Below are 21,340 nucleotides of genomic sequence, written 5' to 3'. Positions count from 1 at the left end.
CTCAAGGGTGTGTGTGCAGCGGGGAAGACGCCAGACCACGGGGTGTATGGGGTGCTGACAGCCAGGAGGGGCTGGGAGCCCCTAAAGCAGCACTGCTGGGGAGGGTGGCAGGGGGGCCCTGGTGAACCCAGCCCCCACCCATCCCAGACCCCCGGGTTGAGCCTCCGGTGCACACAGCAGGTAAGACCCGGGTGCCCGGTGAATGCTGAATTTCAGATAAACAACAACTAATTTCTTGATTTGAACGTGCTCTAAATATCACATGGGACTTAATTCATGTGAATCTGTGAGTCAGACATAACTGAGCGGCCAGCACTCTCGCCTTGTTAATCTGGCGACCCCGACCCGCAGGGAGGGGGCATCCCCCATGTGCGACGCGCAGGCAGGAGGTGGTGAGCGGGGGTGTCTCCCTGCTCAGAAAGCCAGAACTAGATTCGGTGGAAGGTGCCATGGCTACGATTCTGTCAGTCTGCAACGCCTGTTTTAAAATCTTGTCAAGTCTGATTTAAATGATCTTCAGAAGGTCACCTTCTGATGAGCTTTGTTGAGAAACTTTGAGAGCTGTTTTTGTGGGGCCTGAAGAGTACGATGTGAACAAATGAAACAGACCTGCCCGTCGGGGTGGCAAGCTAAGGTTGCAACAGGGAGCTGTGACGCGGCCGTGGCCGAGGGTGACCGCCACCACAGAGGCCACGATGGCCTTCCCCTCAGGTTTTGGTGTGCATGCGCGTGTGCCTGTGTGTGCACGCGTGTCTGGGTGTATGTGTGTGCATGTGCACATGCGTGTGTTTGAATAATCTCACATTTCCGTTCTCCCTGTAAAGTATCTGGGGGAATCACTTGTGGGACGGACCTTGAACTGCTAAGCGGGCAAAGACCCCAAAACCACGATTCTGAACGGAGGGGCACAGCATGGACTGAGGGATCTTTTCGTCTCCAGACTTGATAGAAACTGGGCTAAGTGGAACGATGGGTCAGGGTGACAGGTGAGGGTCCACGGAAGGTTGTCCAGAGGCGCCGGGAGTTGGCGTTTCTTCAGTCTTACTCGAATTGTATGAGGTCTTTGAAAGGCGGGGTCATGTCAGTGAAATGTCACGGGGCGTCCATCGTCGGTGATCCATCCCCAGGGACTCTGCCCCTTACATCTGTCACTTGCTTCCCCCTTCAGTTTCCCCATCTTTCTTAGCATATGATCCGATTTTTCTCTATGTGCCAGTGAAAATCATTGCATGGTGCTGGGAAACATGACGCTGTCAGGGGCTTTTAACTGTGGGGGTGATCCGACCCCCGAGCACCCGGGTCTGGTCGGCTGTGCCGTGGAAGTGCTTCATCCCTTCCCTTCCGGGGCTCACCGGGACCCACCAGTGCATCTTCTGCGGTCCCCACCCCCAAGTTCTCCACACCCGCTGACAGCTGGGAGACAGGGTCACCAAGAGGGTCAGGAGGCAGTGTGCCATGTTGAGCGTGGACGTGGACCAATGTCACCCTGGCTGGGCTCCCATCATGGGTCCCCACATGATGGCTTTGCCGTGGGGTGTCGCTGAGCTTCTGTCAGCCCCGTTCCCTTGCCTGTCCGATGGGGCAGATGGTCATCCGAGCTTCCTGACACCGTGAGGATCCAGCGTGGTAACAAATGTAATGTGTTCAGTGAAGTGCAGGGCTCACACCGGGTGGCCGGTGCGTCGGGGCCACCATTGTTATTGCTCCCAGAATTCTGCACAGAGTCGCATTAAGTACGCGAGCATCTGGGCGCAGCCGTGTGAACCCAGCACCCAGGCTTCTGGGCACGCTCGTTGCGACTGTCTGGGGTGTTCTAGGGTTTGTGTGGAAGGGGAATCCCAGGCAACGGGAGGAAGCACCGAGCAACGCCAGTAACAGCCGCTAATCCTGACAGCCCACCGTGCGTCCGCATGTTCGACGCGTGAGTCGCTTGGCGCCTTGTGAGGCAGGTGGTGGTGTTGACCCACTTCACGGATGGGCAAACCCAGGCTTGTCAAATTCCAGAAACTCACCAATTCACACAGCAGGGAGCGGGCGCGCTGGGACTCCGACGTGGGTCTCCGTCCCGTCAGAGCTCGCGGGCTTAGTCACGCAGGTGCCTCACCCGACTAACTGCGCTGACCGCTTCACAGCCCCGCAGGGAGCAAGGTGGTGCTTCGACAGCCGTTTCCTAAGAGTCAAACAACATTGAAAGAATGAACGTAGGAAGGGGTTTGTCTTTTTGACTAGTTGCTGTCACTCTAGGGCTCCCAGCTGCAGGGGACATGCAACACTTGGGGGCTGCTCACTGCTGCCCCTGGCCCCCCGTGTCTCCCCGTTAGAGTGCAGAGCCTGGCCAGGGCTATGTCTCCTCTTACAGGCCAGGACTGACACCTCGAGGACTGACTCGACGTGTCCAGACCCTCCGCCTCTGGCGCCGTGGTGGCTCTTTCTGCCACGTGGCCCCTCCTGTTCTCAGTGGGCCGCGGGGTGTCTTCTGAGGTCAGGCCTCTCCGGCACCAGCGTCGGGCAGCCGCTGCCACACTCATGTGTCAGCAAGCCCAGACTGGATGCCTCACTTCATGAAGGAGTTTATACTTTGGAAGGAACAGCTCTGGCAGCTTCCCCAAAGGTGCGGTTGGTGTGTTCCGACACCTGTGCGCTTGTACTGAGAGCAGACGCTCCTGGAGCGTGTGTTCCCTACAGCTGAGCTGGGGGCAGGGGAGAAAGCACCAGAAATCACCAAGTCTTGAACCAGAATGTTGCTCCGTCATTTAAAAATAGATGCGTGTATATAAATACACCTGGAAGGAGCTCCACGGGTCCCTGTTTGCCGGCCTGGCTTGCTGTGGGCCTCTGTACTTTTCATCCCTGAGCATTGTCCATTCTGCCTTCATCCCTGAGGCATTCAGCCCTCCCTGTCTCCTACACACACACACACACACAACCCAAGAAATATTTAGAAAAACAAACCCCAAAGGTTTAACAATGAATGTGGGCATTTTCTTATTTACAGAGTGCTAAGGACTAGGTTTATGCTGTTGGCTGTGTTTATTGAACACCTGCTAGGCACAAATCAGCACCAGATTGGGCACTGGGGAATGACAAAGAAAGTACCAGAAGTAATTTGTTACTCCGAAGAGTTTATACTCTAGTGGGAAGATCCAGAGCCCAGCGTCATTACAGATGGCACCTGCGTCGGCATGTGGCTGCCGTCACCAAGGGGCACACGAGTGTGTGTGCATTTGGGAAGGGTGGAAGGACCGTTCCCGTAGGTGATATCACAACTGTAAACTGAAGATTTCTACCTGGGGATTTGCAGGGTCTTGTTTCTTTCTCCCAGAGACCAAACAGAAGCAAGTTTTCTGTCTCCACTCGAGCCTTGGGAGAGGCGTCTGCACGTGTCACTCATATGGAAGGCTGTGTATTTTGAAGCCCACGTTCGCCTAGGCAGCGTGCCTCAGGGTGTGTGAGGGCGTCAGCCCAGGGGTTTGAAGGGAAGGAACATGGAAGGATGTCGAGGGGGCATACCAAGAAGTCAGCGACAGTAATTACGGGGGACTGCGTGTGCCCTGGGCTGTCTAGGGGCAGTTGCTAACTGCCCAGAATCCCCTACGTACCATGTTTTGGGGCTGCAAGGGATGCTGCATATAGTGGCTGCAGAAAAGGCTCTTTCTCTACGTGGGGAAGAACTCTCCAAAAGCCTTATGTATCCAGAACATTCTACTTACATTCAGGTTTTCAAATGGCCTGGAAGCAGTGCAGGGTGGTGGGGATCTGCTGACAGGCATTCCTGGGAGCAGGTGAACAGTAGAGGTCACGTGACTACACCTTTGTGGCAGGTAGCACGCACTGGGAAGACCGATGGCTGAAGCTCAAACTTGGAACCTGGAACCCTTGATTGTGGACCCCCCCCTTAAAGATTCTTTGGTTTGCCCACTTAAGTTAGGGGACTAGATCCTCAAACCAGAAGTCCTTCTTTCAGTAGATACCTATGGAAAAAGATGGAATCAAATCTAGAAAGGACCAAGTTTTGCAGTGTCAGCCAGGGGACACCATCACATCTCCTGGTCTAGAGACCAGCAAGGGTTATGACTGTGGCCCCATAGGACTGTGTGTATTTGCAGACTTTAGAAGCTGCTGCCTGAGGGGCTGGCTTCCAGTCAGCCTAAAGCAAGGTACTAAATGAGATTCCTCCTCTTGGAACTGACAGATCTTGGCACGCCTTCAATGGGGTGACATATCAAGAACAGATCAGGCAGTTTAAACAGTCACAGAGGTTCGAGAGACAGCCCAGGGCTAGGGCAGAGTGAATGAGAAGTTTCCTCACCTCCAAACCTCACTCCTTCAAGAGTGAGAGAGGTAGCTGTTTTGCCTAACACACAGAAACAAACACAGAGGGTCAGGCAAAATGAGGACACAGAGAAATGTATTTCAGATGAAAAAACAAGACAAGACCTCAGAAAAAGACCTTAGTGATACAAGGATAAATAATCTGCCTGACAAAGAATTCAAAGAAATGGTCATAAAGATACTCACCAAACTCAGGAGAAGAGTGGATGAACACAGTGAGAACTTTAACAAAGAGACAGAAAACATGAAAGTACCAAACAGAAGTCACAGAGCTCAAAATACAAGACCTGAACTGAGAAATACACTGGAGGGCTCAACAGCTGGAAGAACAGATCAGTGAGCTGGAAACAATGGAACTCACCCAGACAGCTCAGCAAAAAGAAAAAAGAGGTTTTACAAATGAAGATAACATCTGGGACCTCTGGGACATCAAGTGGAATAACATTCCCATTATAGGGGTCACAGAAAGAGAAGGGGGGCAGAAAAATTATTTGCAGAACTAATGGCCAAAAATTTCATTAATCTGAGAAGGAAACAGATATCCACATCCAGGAAACCCAGGGAGTGCCAAATTAGACGAGTCGAAAGAGATCCACACCAAGACACATGATAATTAAAATGTCAAAGGGTAAAGAGAGAATCTTAAAAGCAGCAAGAGAGAAACAGCTTATTACATGCAAGATAAACCCATAAGGCTAAGCAGATTTCTCAGCAGAAACTTTGCAAGGCAGAAGGGAGCAGCAGAACATATTCAAAGTGCTGAAGGGAGAAAACTTCCAACCAAGAATACTCTGCCCTGACATGTTCTCATTCAGAATCAAAGGAGAAATAAACAGTTTTCTAGACAAACAAAAGCTAAAAAGAATTCATCGCTATGAAACTGGCCTTACAAAAAATGTAATAGGACACATTTAAGCTGAAAAGAAATCGCACTAATTAATAACAAAAAAAAAAAGAGAGAGAGAGAGAGAGTAAAAACCTCACTCAAAAGGGTAAATATAGAGTAAGTGGGTACTGGCTTAATCAGTCCTAAAGCTATTTTGAAAGTTAAAGCACAAAAGTAGCAAAATTAAGTATAACCATGCTAATTAGTTAAGGGATACATAAAATAAAAAGGTGTAAAATGTGACAAAGAACATAAATTATGGGGGAGTAAAAATGTAGCATTCTGGAATGCATTCAAATTAAAGTTGCTATGAACTTAAAATAGACAGTTGTAAATACAGGACGATGCATGTGAACCTCATGGTAACCACAAAGCAAACATGTATAGAAAATACACAAAAGAAAATGAGAATGGGATCTAAACATAACCCTAGAGAAAGTTCTCAAACCACAAGGGAAGAGAGAAAGAGAAGAAAGGAACAGAGAGAAACTACAACAGCCAGAAAACAACAAAATGGCAATAAGTACACACCTATTGGTAATTACTTTAAATGTAAATGGACTAAATTCTCCAACCAAAAGCCATGGAGTAGCTGAATGGATTGAAGAAAGAGACTTGTCTGTGCTGCCCACAGACGACTCACTTCAGAAGTTAGGACATGGACTGAAAGGGAAGGGATGGAAGAAGACATTCCATGAGCATCGAGGTGAGCAAGACAGCTGGGGTAGCAACACTTTTATCAGAGATTTTGAGACAAAGGCTGTAACAAAGGACAGTGAAGGTCCTTTTTTATTTTTTTTAAGATTTTATCTATTTATTTGACAGAGACAGCCAGAGAGAAAGGGAACACAAGCAGGGGGAGTGGAAGAGGAAGAAGCAGGCTCCCAGCGGAGCAGGGAGCCCAATGTGGGGCTTGATCCCAGAACCCTGGGATCACTCCCTGAGCCGAAGGCAGATGCTTAACAACTGAGCCGCCCAGGCGCCCCAGTGAAGGGTCCTACATAATGATGAATATGCCGGTCCAGCAAGAAGATACAACATTTGTAAGTATATCTGTACCCAATGCAGGAGCACCTAACTATGTAAAGTAGATATTAACAGACCCAAGGGGAGAAGTTGATCCAGTTGGTACAGTAATAGCAGGGGACTTTACACCCCACTTACATCAATGGGTAGTTACAAGGAAAGGACAGAAAGTCAGTAAGGAAACACCAGTCTCAAACGACCCGTTCAACCAGATGGACTTAACAGATATGTACAGAATATTCCATCCAAAAGTAGCAGGATACACATTCTTCTCAAGTACACATGGCACACTGCCCAGGACAGATCACATGTTGGGCCACAAAGCAAGTCTCCATGAACACAAGAAGACTGGAACGATGTCAGGCATCTTTTCTGACCAGAATGGTAGGAAACTAGAAATCAGTGACAGGAAGAAATGTGGGAAAAGTACAAATATGTGGAGTAAAGAGCATATTACTGAACAAGCACTGGTCACAGGAGAAATAAAAACATATGAGAGACAAATGAAAACAGAAATGCACAGGATTGCGACAAGAGTGGTTCTAGGCGGGACGTTCATGACAGTACAGGCCTACCTCAAGAAGCAAGGGGAATCTCAAACAGTTGAGCTTAACAGCACAAAGAACTAGAAAAGGAACAGATGTCCGGTGTTAGTAGAAAGAAGGAAATAACAAAGATCAGAGAGGAGGGGCCCTGGGTGGCTCAGTCAATCGTCTGCCTTCAGCTCTGGTCATGATCCCAGAGTCCTGGGATTGAGTCCTGTGTTGGGGCCCCTGCTCAGCAGGGAGCCTGCTTCTCCCTCTGCCTGCAGCTCCCCCTGCTTGTGTTCTCTCTCTCTCTCTCAAATAAATAAATAGATCTTAAAAAAAAAGGATCAGGGAGGAAATAAATGAATAGAGACTTAAAAGGACAACAGAACGATCAATGAAACCAAGAGCGATTCTATGATAAAATAAACAAAATTGACAAACCTTTAGCTCAACTTCCCAAGAGGAAAAAGAGGGTTCAAATAAATAAAATCAGGTATGAAAGAAAAGTTATAACTGATACTACAGAAATACAAAGGATCATAAGGGACAGTATGAACAGTTAGACATAAGCAAATTAGACAATCTAGGAGAAATGAATAAATTCCTGGAAACTTATAATCTTCCCAGATTGAATCATGAAGAAATAGAATATCTGAATAGCCTGGTGACTAGTAAAGAGATTGAGTCAGAAATCAAAAACCTCCCAGCAAACCAAAGTCCAGGACAAGACAGCTTCCCAAGGGAATTCTACCAAACTTTCAAAGATTTAATACCTATTCTTCTCAAAGTCTTCCAAAAAATTGAAGAGGGGGAAATGCTTCCAAAGTCATTTTGTGAGGCCCATAGTACCCTGATCCCCAAACCAGACAAGGACACCACAAGAAGAGAAAGTTACAGGCCAGTATCCGTGATGAATGTAGATGTAAAAATCCTCAACAGAATATTAGCGAACGGACACAGAGTCCAACAGACACTGGAGAAGAGGCTCAGCCTTGCTCACCATCAGGAAAATAAAACCAAAACCACAGTGACACCCGACCTCACACCCGTCAGAATGGCTAAAATCAACAGCACAGAGATAGGTGTTGGTGAGGATGCAGAGAAGGGGGGGACTGTGGGTGGGAACGCAAGCTGGTGCAGCCATTCTGGACACCAGTATGGAGGCCCCTCAAAAAAACCTGGAAATACAGCTACCCTACGATCCAGTAGTTGCACTACTGGGCATTTGCCCAAAGCAAATGAAAGCTGATTAGAAGGGACACACGCACCCCATGTTTATGGCAGCGTTGTCTCCAACAGCCAAGCTACGGAAGCAGCCCAAGTGTCCGTCGGCGGGTGAACGGATAAAGAGGATGTGTTTGTGTGTACGCCGGACTGTTCCTGGGCCATCGGATGAGGAAGGAGAGCTTGCCGCTTGCGATGGTGTGGATGGGCCAGAGGGTACGCTAAGGGAAATGTCAGGCACAGACAAATTCCACATGGTTTCACTTAAATGGGCAATCGAGAAAACAAACGCAGCCCAGACTCCTAGGTTCAGAGAGCATATTGGTGGTTGTGGGGTGGGGGGGGGGACTTGGGGAGGGGCTGGAGACATGCAGACACCCAGGTGCGAAGTAAACACAGCAGGGACACACAGCCGGTGGTCTTGCGTGAACTCGGGGGCCGGGCTCACCGTGGTGGCTGTTTCAGTGTGTGTAGCAGTCCGGTCACTATGTTGCACGTCTGATGTAACGTGCGTGTCAGACTCCGTGAAAGCAAGAAGGAGGCGGGCACGCAGGTGTCCGGGAAGGTGGGGGGCCGGGGGGTTCTTGTGCCTGCTTTTCCCAAATACGGATGAAATCGCCGCATTTGCCGTGACTTGGGCAGGGGCTCCCCCACGCAGACCTTTTCCACAGGCTTCCTCCCCAGAACAAGCAAGCCTGAGCTCGTCAGAAGCCAACCATCGGAGTCTGTTTTTACGTCCGACCGGTCCCACAGCTGAGGATGCCTGCAGTGGTTTCCCCCTTTAACCCGCCGTCTCAGACCCGATTACAGGGAACGCAGCTTTCAATTTCCTGAGAACCTGCCCGTGCCCAGGGGTCCATGCAGCTCCGTGGCCTTCTCAAGAGAAAGCGCGAAAACAAGAAAGAGCCTGAAAAACCCTGTTAGGCCAAATAGGAAATCGCTGGAAACCCTTCCGATTTAGGATCAACACTGAAAGCCAGTGTGGACGTGGAGGGGTTCCCATAGCCCAGCCAAGCCCGCACCCGGCGGGGGGGGGGGTCCAAGAACACCCGGTGCGCCTTCCCCGGGCAGGAAACACCTCGTAGCTGCGGGGGCGAACCTATGAAGGGAGCAGGAGATGTGCAGCAGGAAGTTGGGGCCTCCTCACATGCGACCTGCCCCTCTGGGGGCCGCCCGAGGGCCCCTCGAGGGTCTGGGATACACTCAGGCGTTCCAGCCCCCCTGTGCCTGCGTCATTCCCATCTTACACGGGAAAACTTGGAGCACACGAAGGAGTTTTCTGGGATGCAGTCACATGTCACCCGCAAACCAGTCAGGACCGTCTCCTTGTGAGGCTGGAGCCCCTCCTGCCACCCCTGCCAGACCAGCCAGCCGGGGAGCGTCACTGGCGGTCCTCAGAAAGAAAGTGCAGAATCCTATCCCTTCTTAACTGGCAGCTCTGCTCCCACAATGGATTTCAAGTAGTTCAACAGAAATGCGGGACCGAGTCACTGCGGGATTGACCAGTGCTGAGTGTGGACCATCAGTCCCGGATTCGGAATGTGGGAAGCCTCAGACATCACCGGTGTGCCTTCTTCCCTGACCCCACACGCCGCGGTGCCTCCTTTGCAGAAATGAAGCAGCAGGGACAGAGCTGAGTGGCTGTGTCCCAGGCCTGGGGTGTGTAAGTCCCTGTGCCATCCACACCCCGGCCCGGGCGCCACCCCTCGTGCAGGGTCCCCGCTACTCCGTGTCCTGTCCTTCCTCCCCTGCACTGTGCACCAAGAAGGACAGCCTCTGGGACTCAGCTTCCTGCAAGCAGCGCGGGGCTGGGGGCACTGCGTTCCCGCCCTGGCACCAGCTGGAGCTTGTGGAGCCCGGCATCCTTTGGTTCAGTCCCCCGGCGGCCTCGGACGCCTGCGCTGTGCCCAGCGCTGCGGAGCTGCCTTTACTGCTCGATGGCTCATCCTGACAAGCGTTGTGAGAAGCATGGAGCCACCCGACAGAGTGGAAACAGGCTCCACCGGCGTCCACCCTTGCCCAAGGTCGTCGGCTCACAGGTGGTCCTGCCCACACGCCCCCTGAGCCCGCAGCTCCTTCAGGCACTTGGAGGACCCAGCGCCCCTGCTGGAAGTCAGGTCCGGGTTCTAACCCTTGCTCCGCGAGTCCCTTTCCTCAGATGCAAAGGGAAGGGGCTGGGAGTGTGGGTCCCCAGGCTCCTTCCTGGCCCCACGTTGTGTGACCCAGAATGCACTGCTCCAGGGGGGCTGCAAAGGGACGGGGTGCAAGGAGTGTCTCTTGGCACCAGGCGCTTCACGCCACATCTTCATTTGGCCTCGAAACATCTCTAGGCCTCATTACGCCCTCTGCGCCAGGAGGACAGGCCCGAGAGCCTGCCGTGGAGCAACCAGGACTAGCTCCCCAGCGGAGCTCCTCCCCGGGGCTCTGTGCTGGCTTCTCTGTTCCACTGCTGTTCCCGGCACCATGGATCTCCATGACGGGGGATGTTTTGGAGGAGGGAGGATGAATGCCGTGATTTGGCCCAAGTCCACGGCAGGGGATGACGCATGGCCCGAGTGTTCTTCCTCCCTCCCTCCTTCCTGGGAAGGCTCTAGCGCGGGTCGGGACACACTAAAGCCCGGGGCGGGCGCTCCCCTCAGCTGGCGTCCTACCAGCAGGGACCCAGCCAGACCTCTGGCCAGCGGCTGGTCCCCCTGAGCCTCCCCTGGGCTCTCATGCTCCCTGCAGACTCGCCCCTGATCCTGCCGCCCCTGCATTCAGTGTGAAATTGAATCAGAAGATGAAGGAAAGAGCAACGAGTGCCCTTTTTCCTCTCTCTTCTCCCCAGCGTAGCAAAAGGGCTTCCGCTCAAAGGAAGACGGAGGGAGGGTTTCTGCTTCATCTGCTCGCCCGCCCGCACCCCCCTCTGTCGTCTCTCCCGCCGTAAAAGGCTTCCACGGGGCCGGGTAACGCTGGCTCGGCTCCCAGACGCCTGAGGCCCCGAGGCCGGGGAGCTCGGCAGGAAGCGCGGCCGGAGCGGGCTGTGTCCCCGCGCCCCCGCCCCAACGCTCCGTGCTGCTCGTCCACACACCGCGTTTCTGGTTCAGATTTACTTGAAGGAAGAGCTTGCCGCGGGAAAGCGCGAGCGCCGTCTGCCTCCCGAGGACCCCGAGACCAGAGAGCGAGATCCCTTGCCGTCCCCATCCCGGTCCCTGTCCCTCGGCCGCCAGCCTGCCAGAGCGGGAGCAAATGGGTGGTGTAGAGCCCTCCTCAGGAACCCAGCCTAGGTCACAGTCTGACGGCATTTTTAGGTCCTATTCTCAAACCCGAGAGAGGCTTGTCAGTGCTCTGCGAAGAGAGACGTGGGCCCTGGCCTGGGAAGGAGGTGGCCTGGGCTCTCGCTTCTCGCACGCAGGGGACGTCGGCTCCCAAGCCCGTCAAGCAGTGGCGTGGGGACCGAGAACGTGCGCGGCCCCCATGGCACTTACCATCGTGCCTCGCTCTGTCCTCTGCCGGCATCGGAGACTTCCCGTGCCAGCGCTGTGATCCCAGCACGGCTTCTGGATGAGGAGGAAAAGCAGAACGACAAGCAGTCTCGCTGACTTGTTTGCCAGCAGCGGTCGGTCATCGTGATTCTGCGTCCACGTGCGGCTCCCGCACGACCCCCGCGTGGCGGCAGGAGCGTAGCGGCTTGCATGAGGCACCTGCCTTTCCTGGGGTCACTTTGCTTACGTTTTCCTTTTTCTTACAGTAAGTATTTTAGCTGCCAGAGCCTCTTGTCTTCCCCATCGCGCGTCTCTCTTTGCTCAAGAACCGACAGTGCCCTGGCATCAAGAAACCTCGTTACCCGTTTCGCCTTCTGTACTGAATCCAGAAACACTGATCTTTTGTGCTCAGGCACCAAAAGGCCTTGTTCCAACTCCTCCAAGAGGACTGGGCCCCCGGGCTCCCCCGCAGCTCCTTTCCCTGGAGCTGCGTGGCCCCTCGCCCCGGCAGCCCCGAGCTCCCGCGCCCTCGCTCACCAGGTCCCCGCTCGCAGCCTGAGCTGCTGGCAGCCCTCGAGGCACCTTGCCTGCCTTCTAGCCTCAGTGGAAATGTGGCGGCTGACCCTCCCGGACTCTGAAAACTGGTTTTCCACCTTATTCAAACGAAATCAGAGGCACCGGCAAAGATTAGCAAAACCATCCGAATCCTGGAGTGGCTTCTCCCACCCAATCAGGGAGCGAGGGGACACCAAGGAGGACTCAAATAACCCCAGAGATGGGGTCCCACCCGGCCGCGGCCCTCCCTCCCTCGGCTCCCACCTGCAGGCAGTCCGGCCCAGGGGTCTGAAGCCGGGCCCCTCACTCATGTCTTCATGGGCAAGGTCTTAGATGCAGGGCTCGGGGCTCAGGGTGAATCCCTGGTCAGTGAGTAAATCAGACATTGGAGACCCTCCCCCCTGGCGCTGAGGGTCCAATGAGGCCCTGTGCCGGGTGTTGCCAGGAGGGACCGGCTGCCAGCCTTTTGCAGCAAGGCCCCGCATCCACGGCAGGAATACTGCTCTCAGGCGTCTCCTGGGGCTCATGCTTCTGAACAGGTCTGAATCCCATACCTTCCCTGGGACTCAGGCCCGGGTGGGCTCATGGCTGTCAGCAGGACGGTTCATGCTCTGCCTCGTAGCCTCCTCTCATTTTGGAAAAGCTCGCAGACGTGGGTGCTGAGGTCTTTATGTTGTGTCGTTGGGATGTCCAGTCACTGAAAGGGGTGTGGGGCTCACAGCCACAAAGCTGCACCCCAGGTTTGAGCCACCAGCTCGTGCCGAGGGAGTGACGACATCGTGCTTGAAAATTAGATCCCAAGACAAATGGGAAAATCTCACTGTTTGTCCCTAAACTCCAGACTATCTCCCCGTTTGCTGCTCCAGGCAGAATTCCTTTCTTTCTTCCCTGTCTGCGAAGTTGGTGACTTGCATTTCATGGTAGTAAAACCTCTTGCCGTTGAGTACAGCTCAGAAGGCGATCAGTCCCCGAGGCAGGCAGCGGCGGCCTGGGAGCATCCGGGTATGGGGGGGGGCTGCTCCCCTCGCTCTCCGTCACAGGTGGTTGCCAGAAGGCCCTGTCTTTTCCCCCAGTGATCAGACATTTGGTGGACAGGCAGGTCAACACCTCCCACCTTTCGGCGTGGATCTCGGCGTCTCAAATCTTCATCGTTTCTATACAGCCTGTCACCGTAATATCCATGTTCATGATTGTTTCCTCTTTTTGTGCAGGAAGAGGAATTTTTGTTGTTCTTGGTTTTGTTCTTGCAAAAAGATGGCGCCTGACTCTAAATTGCACCCGGATTTGTAGAGTGACAGCTCACCCTTCTCCCGGTGGCCGCGGTGCACGTCCTGGCCGGTGCGTCTGATGGTGAGATCCTAATGCGCTTTCCAGAACTTGTCTTCTGCGCAGGGGAAGAGGCGTCGAGAAGGGGCAGTAGCTGGCATTTGAACAAAGAAAACAGTTATGTTGGAATCCGGGTTTTTAACCCGTGCCCAGCGCAGGCATCACAAGTGAACACCCATCTGTGTTTTCATGCCACGGTTACCTTATTCCGAGGGGAGTCGTTTTGACCGAGGGAAAAAAAGTAAATTTCTAGGAAGCACAGCGGCCCAGAATTCTGTAGCCCGCCACGGCTGAGGAGCGTGAGGGGACCTCGCTCTCCTCTGCTGGACATTTTCAGGACACGGGCCCTTTGCGTCGACTCTGGGTGACTCTGGCCTGTCCCCAAAGCACAGTGCTCCCCAGCCTGGTTTCTGCCGGCTCGGCCCAGGGAGGCCTGGAGGCCTGGGACTCGGTCTCCCCAGTGGCCCTGCTCCCCACCCACTGCAACCTGTCTCAGCCTGGCCACTGGGAGGCACACAGCTGGTTTACTTCCCTTTAAGGAAATCTTGGTGTCCCGCTGTTTTGGAAAGACACAGATGTGAGCCAGGAAACCCTCCTGGTCAGGCGGGCTGCTTCCCCAGGGACCCGGGGGCTTGGCCTCAGCTGCAGGCCAAGCACAGCTTGTGTTCCTCGCCTGGGGGCTCACCAAGCCCCGTGTATGGGGTAACTTACTCAGTGGGATCGTATGTCCTTGCCCTTCTGGGAACTGGAAATCTGGGAAGAGTCCACAAGGCGGTGTTCCCTTGGAGACACAGGGTGGGAACCCCCTCCCTGCCTTGTCCGGCTCCCAGCATGGCTTTGGCGTCCCTCACTTGTTCTCCCAGAGCTGCAGTCCCTGTCCTGGTGGCCGCATGGCCATCTCCGCTCTGTGCGTCGTCCCCTCCTGCAGGGACACCAGTCACGGTGGAATGAGGGCTGCTGCTCCTGCAGGAGGATCTCCCCATAACCTGATTTGGTCCGTGGCACACCCAGTTTCCAAATGAGGTCAGGCCCACAGGTGCCTGGAGTTAGAACTTTGGTGTATTTTTTTTAGGGACACAATTCAACCCGCAGCCTGTGCTCTCCCTTTGGCTTAGGAGGAAATAACACCCTCTGTCTCCCCTTCACCTGTGGAAAGGTTATCTTTAAGGCATCCCCAGCCCGTTGGCTGGCCTCCTCTGGACCCTGTCCACAGCCCTGTCCTGGGCTAGCGTCCCCTCGGGCCCAGCGCACGGCACCCTCCTGTACCCCCAGAGCCAGAGGGGTCCCCCACTTCCTCTCCCTCTTTCCACTTCCGACCCACCCATGCACAGCCTACAGCCTGGCAGATGAAGAAATCACTGCTCAGACATGTGCCCTGGGGTGGCCTGCACGCCCTTCCTGGGGTGCACTCGAGACCCCACGCAGGACTCGGGAAGGAGCCTGGCTTCGGGGTAGCCTCACTTAACGGTCAGAACCAGCTTGGCTGTTTATTTGCTGGGTGACCTTGGGCAAGTGACCACACCTTGCTAAGCCTTGATTCCCTTATCTGTGCAAGTGAGGCCATGAGGCTCGGCGGTCGTGGGTATCAGGTGGGACGGTGCGTGCAGCCTGCAGGATGGGGGCCTGCGGAGCTGTGGTTGGAATTGCTGCATGCATTTTATCTCCTGTCATGTGGCGAATGGTCACAGTAGCCATCCAGCACTCAGGTGTCCTTTCTCATTTGTAGAAATCCTGCAGGGCCCACGTTCCTGTTCCTGTTTCACGGGTGGTGGGCAGGCCAGCTCAGAATGAGGGGAGGTACAACGTCGTGCGGCAGCCGGGTGTCCAATCAGGATTTGAAGCTGGTGTGGAGCTGCTGTGGGCCGTCTCGGAGCCCCGGCGGTCATGCCCTCTCAGCCCCACACGCTCTCTGCCGATGGCGCTCTCCTGACCGGGCTGCTGACCGGCTCCCCATGTCCCCTCTTGCGCCCACAGCGTCCCAGCCAGCGCTTCCCAGGTTGGTGCCTGTGTCAGGAGCACACGACCCTTTTCACAGAATGGCAGTTTGCTTGCTTTTCAGAACACTGGGACATACTGTATAAACCTTAGACGTGTCTATGCCGGTGGAGGACGTGGCTGTTTATTTTCCGCGTATAACATGGAGCCATGCCCATGGTGCGCGAGCCTACGGCGTGGTGCGAAGTGTGCCCGTCACTTCCACACTCGCGAACTCACTGTCCAAGCACTTCTCATCTGCGAGGATTTCGGTAGCAAGAATGAGAAGGCACCGGTGGTAGAGAAGTTTGAAGTTCAGAAAATTCAGGATGTGAATTTTGCCCTGGAAGGAGAGTTGGAACGTGGCCACGACACCCTGGCAGCATGAGCTCGGTCGGGGCCGGACGGCGGGAGGGCTTGCCAACGACACCCGCTCCGGACGCTCCCGCGCCTGTGGGACACGCTCCCTGTCATCCTGCACCTCGGCTCTCCTCCCCTTTCAGGAGAGTAAGATGCCCGTTCCAGCAGGAATTCCCGCCGGAGGGGAATCCTCTTTTGGAGAAGGTTTGCAGACACGAGGAGGCTGACACACTGATGTCTTGTGTTTCATGTCTACCCTGCGGTGACTAAGGCCGTGCCCCACTTGGCCGTCGGAGCTCAGTCGCTGCCGGGGGGAAGAGCAGCATCGTCAGAACCCCAGAGCCGAGGCCAGCAGAGCAGCGCCCCCCCCCCCCCCGCCTCCCACGCTCCTGGCGGTGTCGCTGCGTCTCAGCCCCGGCCCGCCCCACACTCCTGCCACCCCGAAGCTGCACGCCTGTCCTCACGCCTCCTGGGTGGTGTGTTTCTTTGGGGACCCCCCCAGCTGTGGCAGCTCCCTGACGCGGAGCAGACGGGAGCCCCCCCCCCCCGGCCGCTGCTCAGCGCTGATCTTCAGTGATCTGTCGGCACAGCCTGAGCAGGCCGACGCCAGGCTCCCTGCAGCCTGGAGGACAGTAGAGCCCCAGCCCTGTCGCCGTTCGCTTCCTCGGGTGCACACGTGTTTTGGCCTTCCGCGTTGTTACAGCAAAATGAAAGGGGAAAATACGTGCTGCGTGATGCCCATTGATTTTCTGTGAGCGGAAAGCAAAGTTTCAGGTGTTGCCTTGGAAACAGCTAGGACTTTGGCCTGGAGGGGTTCTGTCCAGCTTCCTGGGATCATGACCCAGACACGGAGCGGACTGGGGACAGCTGGTGCGGTGGGGGTTCTCATTATCAGCAGTCCACGGCCCACTGAAGGCAGAAGCCCGGTAATGCTGTGCGTGTCCAGAGCAGGGTCTGCGCCCCCGGCTCCCGCGGGAGCCGCTCCGACCACAGGCTCAGGGCCTCGAGATGATTGGCACTCGCCCCCTCGAGCTGCCAGCCTTCCCACCGCGGCCCCACGCTCCCCAGCCCAGTGCAGGGTCCAGGGCCGCACTTCCCAGACCATCGCACTCGCCAGGACTTCCGCCGGATGGCGCGGAGCTGATGCCTTTCTACAGGCTCCTGGCTGAGTCGCAAGCTGGTGGTCGGGCTGCAGCTGGAAAGCACGGGTCTGGGGCAAGTGAAGACCCACGGCGGACACCACGGCCACCTTGTTCTCACACTGGCTCCACTGGCTGTCAGGAGCCCGCCCCGGGGTGGGGTGGGGGGCTTCCTGTAGTGTGTGATGCAGCCGCTGAGGCTGTGCCCTCAAATTGGCCCTCCCGCATGCCTGACCTTCTCAGGACACTCCTTCCAACACCACTGGTGACCCACTCCTTCCTGCTCCGTGTGCGTCGTGTGTTCACATTCTCACGGAGAGATCGGTGGTTTAGTTTCTGTTTTCTAACACGTTATAGACCGATAACCGTATAAGTCAATAGAAATGGGTTATAGAAAAAAACAAAAAGACAAAAACCTAATAGAAGTCCCACTTTAGATGATTAGATACAACAGTATTAAAAATTGAATTTTAATAGAAACGGAAAACACTCTTGGATGTTGCCGCCAGGTCAACCTGAAGGTAGGATTGTGACAGCCATTTCTCATTGGTTGCTTGTGTTGCGGACTAGACACACACAGTCCGTGCGCCACCGTTGGCCTGCGGGCCCGCGGGACGTGGCGGGACCAGCCGCCACCAGACTGCACCCGCTCTCGCCCGGGCTCCACGCAGTTAGCGCCTCTCGCCTGGGCTCTGCCCCGCCAAGATCGAGGTCAGGCCTCGCTGACGGGTGGCTCCTCCTGCTCTCTGGCTCTCCGGCTCTCCGACAGCTCCGGCGGAGGAGGTTCAGGCCTGCCTGGGACTGCGGGGGAGCAACAGGGAGACGAGCTGAGTCCCCAGCGAGGCTCAGGCAGTTTCCGTTTGCAGGAGCGACTCTAACCTGTAGACCCGGGGCCGGGTTGGAGACACGCGTGGGGAACTGTGGCGTCAGGGTTCCGGAGAGGAGCAGAACGAGCAGCGTGCATGTGTGTGTGTGTACCCACGAGCGTGTTCACGTATGTGACCTACAGAACCCCAGTGTGTACTGTGTACGTAGTCACTACGCATATATGGACGGTATATGTGGACTCCATCAATGCGTCCATGCCGCACGTGCACACGTGTTTAGTCCCAGTGTGTGTGTGTGTGTACCATGTATACATAACCCCCGTGTATGCGTTCGTGCCATGTACGTGACCCCAGCATGGGGGTATATGCTGTGTATACACATAATCATAGCGTCCGTGCATTCGCACATACCGTGTATACGTCCGTGGTCACAGTGCATATACACATACTGTGTGTGTGTGTGAGATCATGGAGGCCAGGACGTCCCAGGATGCCCTGATGTGTCATCTGCCAGCTGGAGGTCCCAGCGAGCCACTGCTGTGACTCGGTCCGAGTCTGGAGGCCTGAGCACCAGCGGCACCAGTGTCCGAGGATGCAGGAGTGAACGGATCCCCAGCTGTGCAGAGAGAGTGAATTCACCCCCTTAGCCTTGCTGTTCCGTTTGGGTCCTCACATGACGAGGATGCCCCCGCGCTGGAAGGGCCATCTCCTCACGCTGGGATTCAGCTGTGAATCTCTTCCAGAGACGCCCTCACACACAGTGCAAGTGAGGCTTTACCCGCTGTCCGGGCGCCCCCAGCCCGGGCACAGCGACAACGTAAGCACCACAGGGTCCCTGCGACATCCACACGAGGGGCTGGGACCAGGCGGACCTGCCCCCTGGTGGGCTCGGTCCACCACAGCCTGTCCCTCCGGCTCCTTGTCATGGGGCCCGTGCACTGTCTGGGGCTTTTCCGTTTCTCCGGGGGCACGGCCACGGCCCCCTCCAGGGAAGCCAGCTGGCCTGGTGAGTGTGTGAGTGCCATACTGACGTTTTGTTCAGTGGATGGGGAGCCTTACCCGGCCACAGAAATAGTCCCTAGGTTACTTACTTAGCCTCTGATTTCGATGTAATTCCCAGGAGGGTGAGGACCGTCACATCTAGTTTCAGTGGTTATCCAAAAATGTTGTGTTGAACAAATGAATTAAGAAATGAGTGAAAGACCACAGTCAAGATGAAAGTGTGAAAAGGCCCTTTGTTCAGAAGATCTGATGTGTGGGCTGTGGGGTGTGATCGGTCTCGTGTCTGCGTCCGAGTGGATGTCATGTGCTGACAACACAGAACAGGATGAGAGGTGAGAAATCACCGTTTCTACCTGGAGCCACACCGGCCTTTCCTTGGGGCTTCACTTTGCCTCGAGCAGTGGGACTTGTGGGCCTTCCCCGACCTCAGACTGGTCCTGGGGCCTGGGTGCATGGAACATGGGAGAGAGGCCACGTGAGCGAGTGAAAATGCCACAGCAACACAGCGGAGGGGAGACAGGCTGCGCTTCTGAGAACCTCCAGCACCCCAAACCCCACGCGGCACGGGCTGCCCGACCCTGGGGCCCTCCCGGCCATCCGCCCCGGGTCGTGAGCATAGGAGAGGCCGGGGTCCTGCACAGAGTTAGAAGCCAGGTTTGGCTGGGGGTGGCTCCGTGGCCCCGTCAGGACAGAGCGAGGCCGGCTGCCTGTCGCAGAGAAGCCCCAGCTTCGGAGGAGCTGGTGTATTGCACCTTCCAGAAGGACTCCTGAGGGCAAGGTGCGGCCTTCAGTCTGTCAGGCATGCGAGAGCCGCAGGCCCCGAGAGCCAGGCGGCATCCGTGTCCGGGGAAGGCTCCTTGCAGGAGGGACGTTCTTGCCCAAGGACAGGGAGAAAACCCACCTCGGGGCACATCCCTCCCAAGGCAGTGGTCAGCAGGGTGGACGCTTCTTCCCCAGGCCCAAGGTGACCCTGGGGGGGGGAGCCCAGGCCCTGGGAATTGTTTTCCTCCCCCCACGCCCCCCAGGAACTTCACCTTGTGGTTGGTAGAGGGGCTGTGTTTGTACCTGACACGAGCCCCTTGGCCGGCAGGGCTCACGAGGAGATGCTCGGCTCGTGGCCACCACCATCTCCGCCAGATGGCGAGGATGCCGTGAGAGGAACTCTCTTCCTGAGCTCGGCCCAGCCTGACTCACCTGCCCCTCCGGCCACCGGGCACCTCGCCCGTTGGGTGGACGGGGCTGGTCCTGGGGCAGAGCTGCAGGTGAGGGGAAGGGATGATTCTAGGGGCGCTGGGAACGTGGGGTGTTTGGGGTTGTTCCAGGGACGGGGAGGTGCTGCTGGTCGTTCTGGGCAAGCTGGAGATGCCGAACCCGGGGAGGGGCTTCCCGGGCTTAAACCCGCACGCTTGCTTTTTCTGGGCTCGTTGAGATGCTGTGTGATGTGCAGAAGGGAGTTTGATTTCTCCCAGCTCCTCAGGCCGCCCCGTAAAAGGGGCAGGTGAGGCCGCCTTCTCTCACAGGACCAAAGAGCACATTTCCAGGCTCTGACCCTGGACGGCAGCCACTGCTGGGGCCACGCTGTGAGCTGTGCTCCCGTGAAGTCAGGTTGCTGGTCTGTCCGAGACCCATCAGCAGCCCCTTGAAAGGCCTGTCGAGGTTTTTCCGATCCGGACAAAAGGGTCTTCATATGTGTTTGTTTTATGCTTTTCTTCGGGAGGAGGAGCCGAATGTGTTTCCCCGCCTTTATCCGCCGCGCCCACGTTGGCAGCTCCGTACCTTATTTGAGGCTAACCCCGTCACACCCCACTCTTGCCTTCCCCAGCTGCACGGTCTGTCTCTGTTGTAAAGGTCATCCCTGGGCCACAGAGGGCGTTCGCATCACACTCTGCATTTGCAGCGGGAAGGCTGCTGCCGCGGGAGCCGCACCCGTTAGCGTCACTACTGGAACCGTGTTGGGAACCGAGCCTCCATGTTTCATGCACTCCTCAGAGGGAGTGTGACGTTGTCCAGGCCCCTTCACAGACACGTCCATAAAATGTGCCACAGGCATTTGCGTTGTGTCCGCATGGCAAAGGGGTTTTGATAAAACTGTCACCGTGCCTCAGTTTCCTCCCGTTAAAGAACAGGACCAGGTATGGGGCGCGAGGGTGTCCTCCGGGAGGGGCCGGCTGCTCGGGCTTTTTGGGAAGGCTGGCGTGTGTCTGCTCACTCAGACTGTCACTTGCGAGCAGTGCTGGATGTGACAGGAGACACACTGATTCAGAAGATAGCCCTGCTCTCACACGGCTCGTGGCCTCACGCCCGCGGAGGTGAGGGAGGGCCTGGTTCGCGCAGGGATTTGCTGTGAGTGGGCGTGAGGAGCCAGGAGGGGGGGAAGGTGGGGGAGGACCGGAGGCAGGCAGGGCAGAGGGACACGGGGGAGCAGACCTTTGCCTCCTGTCTCCGGCCCCAGGCGGGGTGGGGTCCCCAAGCCCCTGCTCCCCTGCCCTAGCCTGGTGCATGAGAGACTAAGTGTGGCAAGCAGGACACTGCAGCCCTGTGGCCGGCAGGGATCTGTTGTAGAGCAGGGGACAGAGCGGTGACACGGGAACGGCAGGGTGGCTGCGTCTGGCGGAGTCTCAGCAGAAACCACCTGATGTCCAGACCTCAAGGCTCATAAGACCCTTGCCTGTAGCTAATAATTTCTGGAGTCATG

General features: G+C 55.9%; 1 protein-coding gene and 1 long non-coding RNA gene across 3 annotated transcripts in view; one reads left to right on the top strand and one right to left on the bottom strand.

Moving 5' to 3' along the window:
- Window positions 1-21,340, top strand: part of SUSD4 (sushi domain containing 4) — a 92,857-nt gene that overhangs the window by 62,723 nt on the left and 8,794 nt on the right. The gene's annotated exons all lie outside the window — the stretch shown is intronic.
- On the bottom strand, window positions 1,594-13,835 carry LOC109490105. Its single transcript, XR_004627195.1, has 3 exons — window positions 13,546-13,835; window positions 11,466-13,437; window positions 1,594-2,170 (listed from the first exon to the last, which is right to left on the bottom strand). It is a non-coding gene; the product is annotated as an uncharacterized LOC109490105 (long non-coding RNA).

Source organism: Ailuropoda melanoleuca, chromosome 8, assembly GCF_002007445.2.
Source record: "Ailuropoda melanoleuca isolate Jingjing chromosome 8, ASM200744v2, whole genome shotgun sequence".
Classification (NCBI taxonomy): domain Eukaryota; kingdom Metazoa; phylum Chordata; class Mammalia; order Carnivora; family Ursidae; genus Ailuropoda; species Ailuropoda melanoleuca.
Note: the sequence above shows the minus strand (reverse complement) of the source record. Positions and strands in the feature narration are given on the sequence as shown.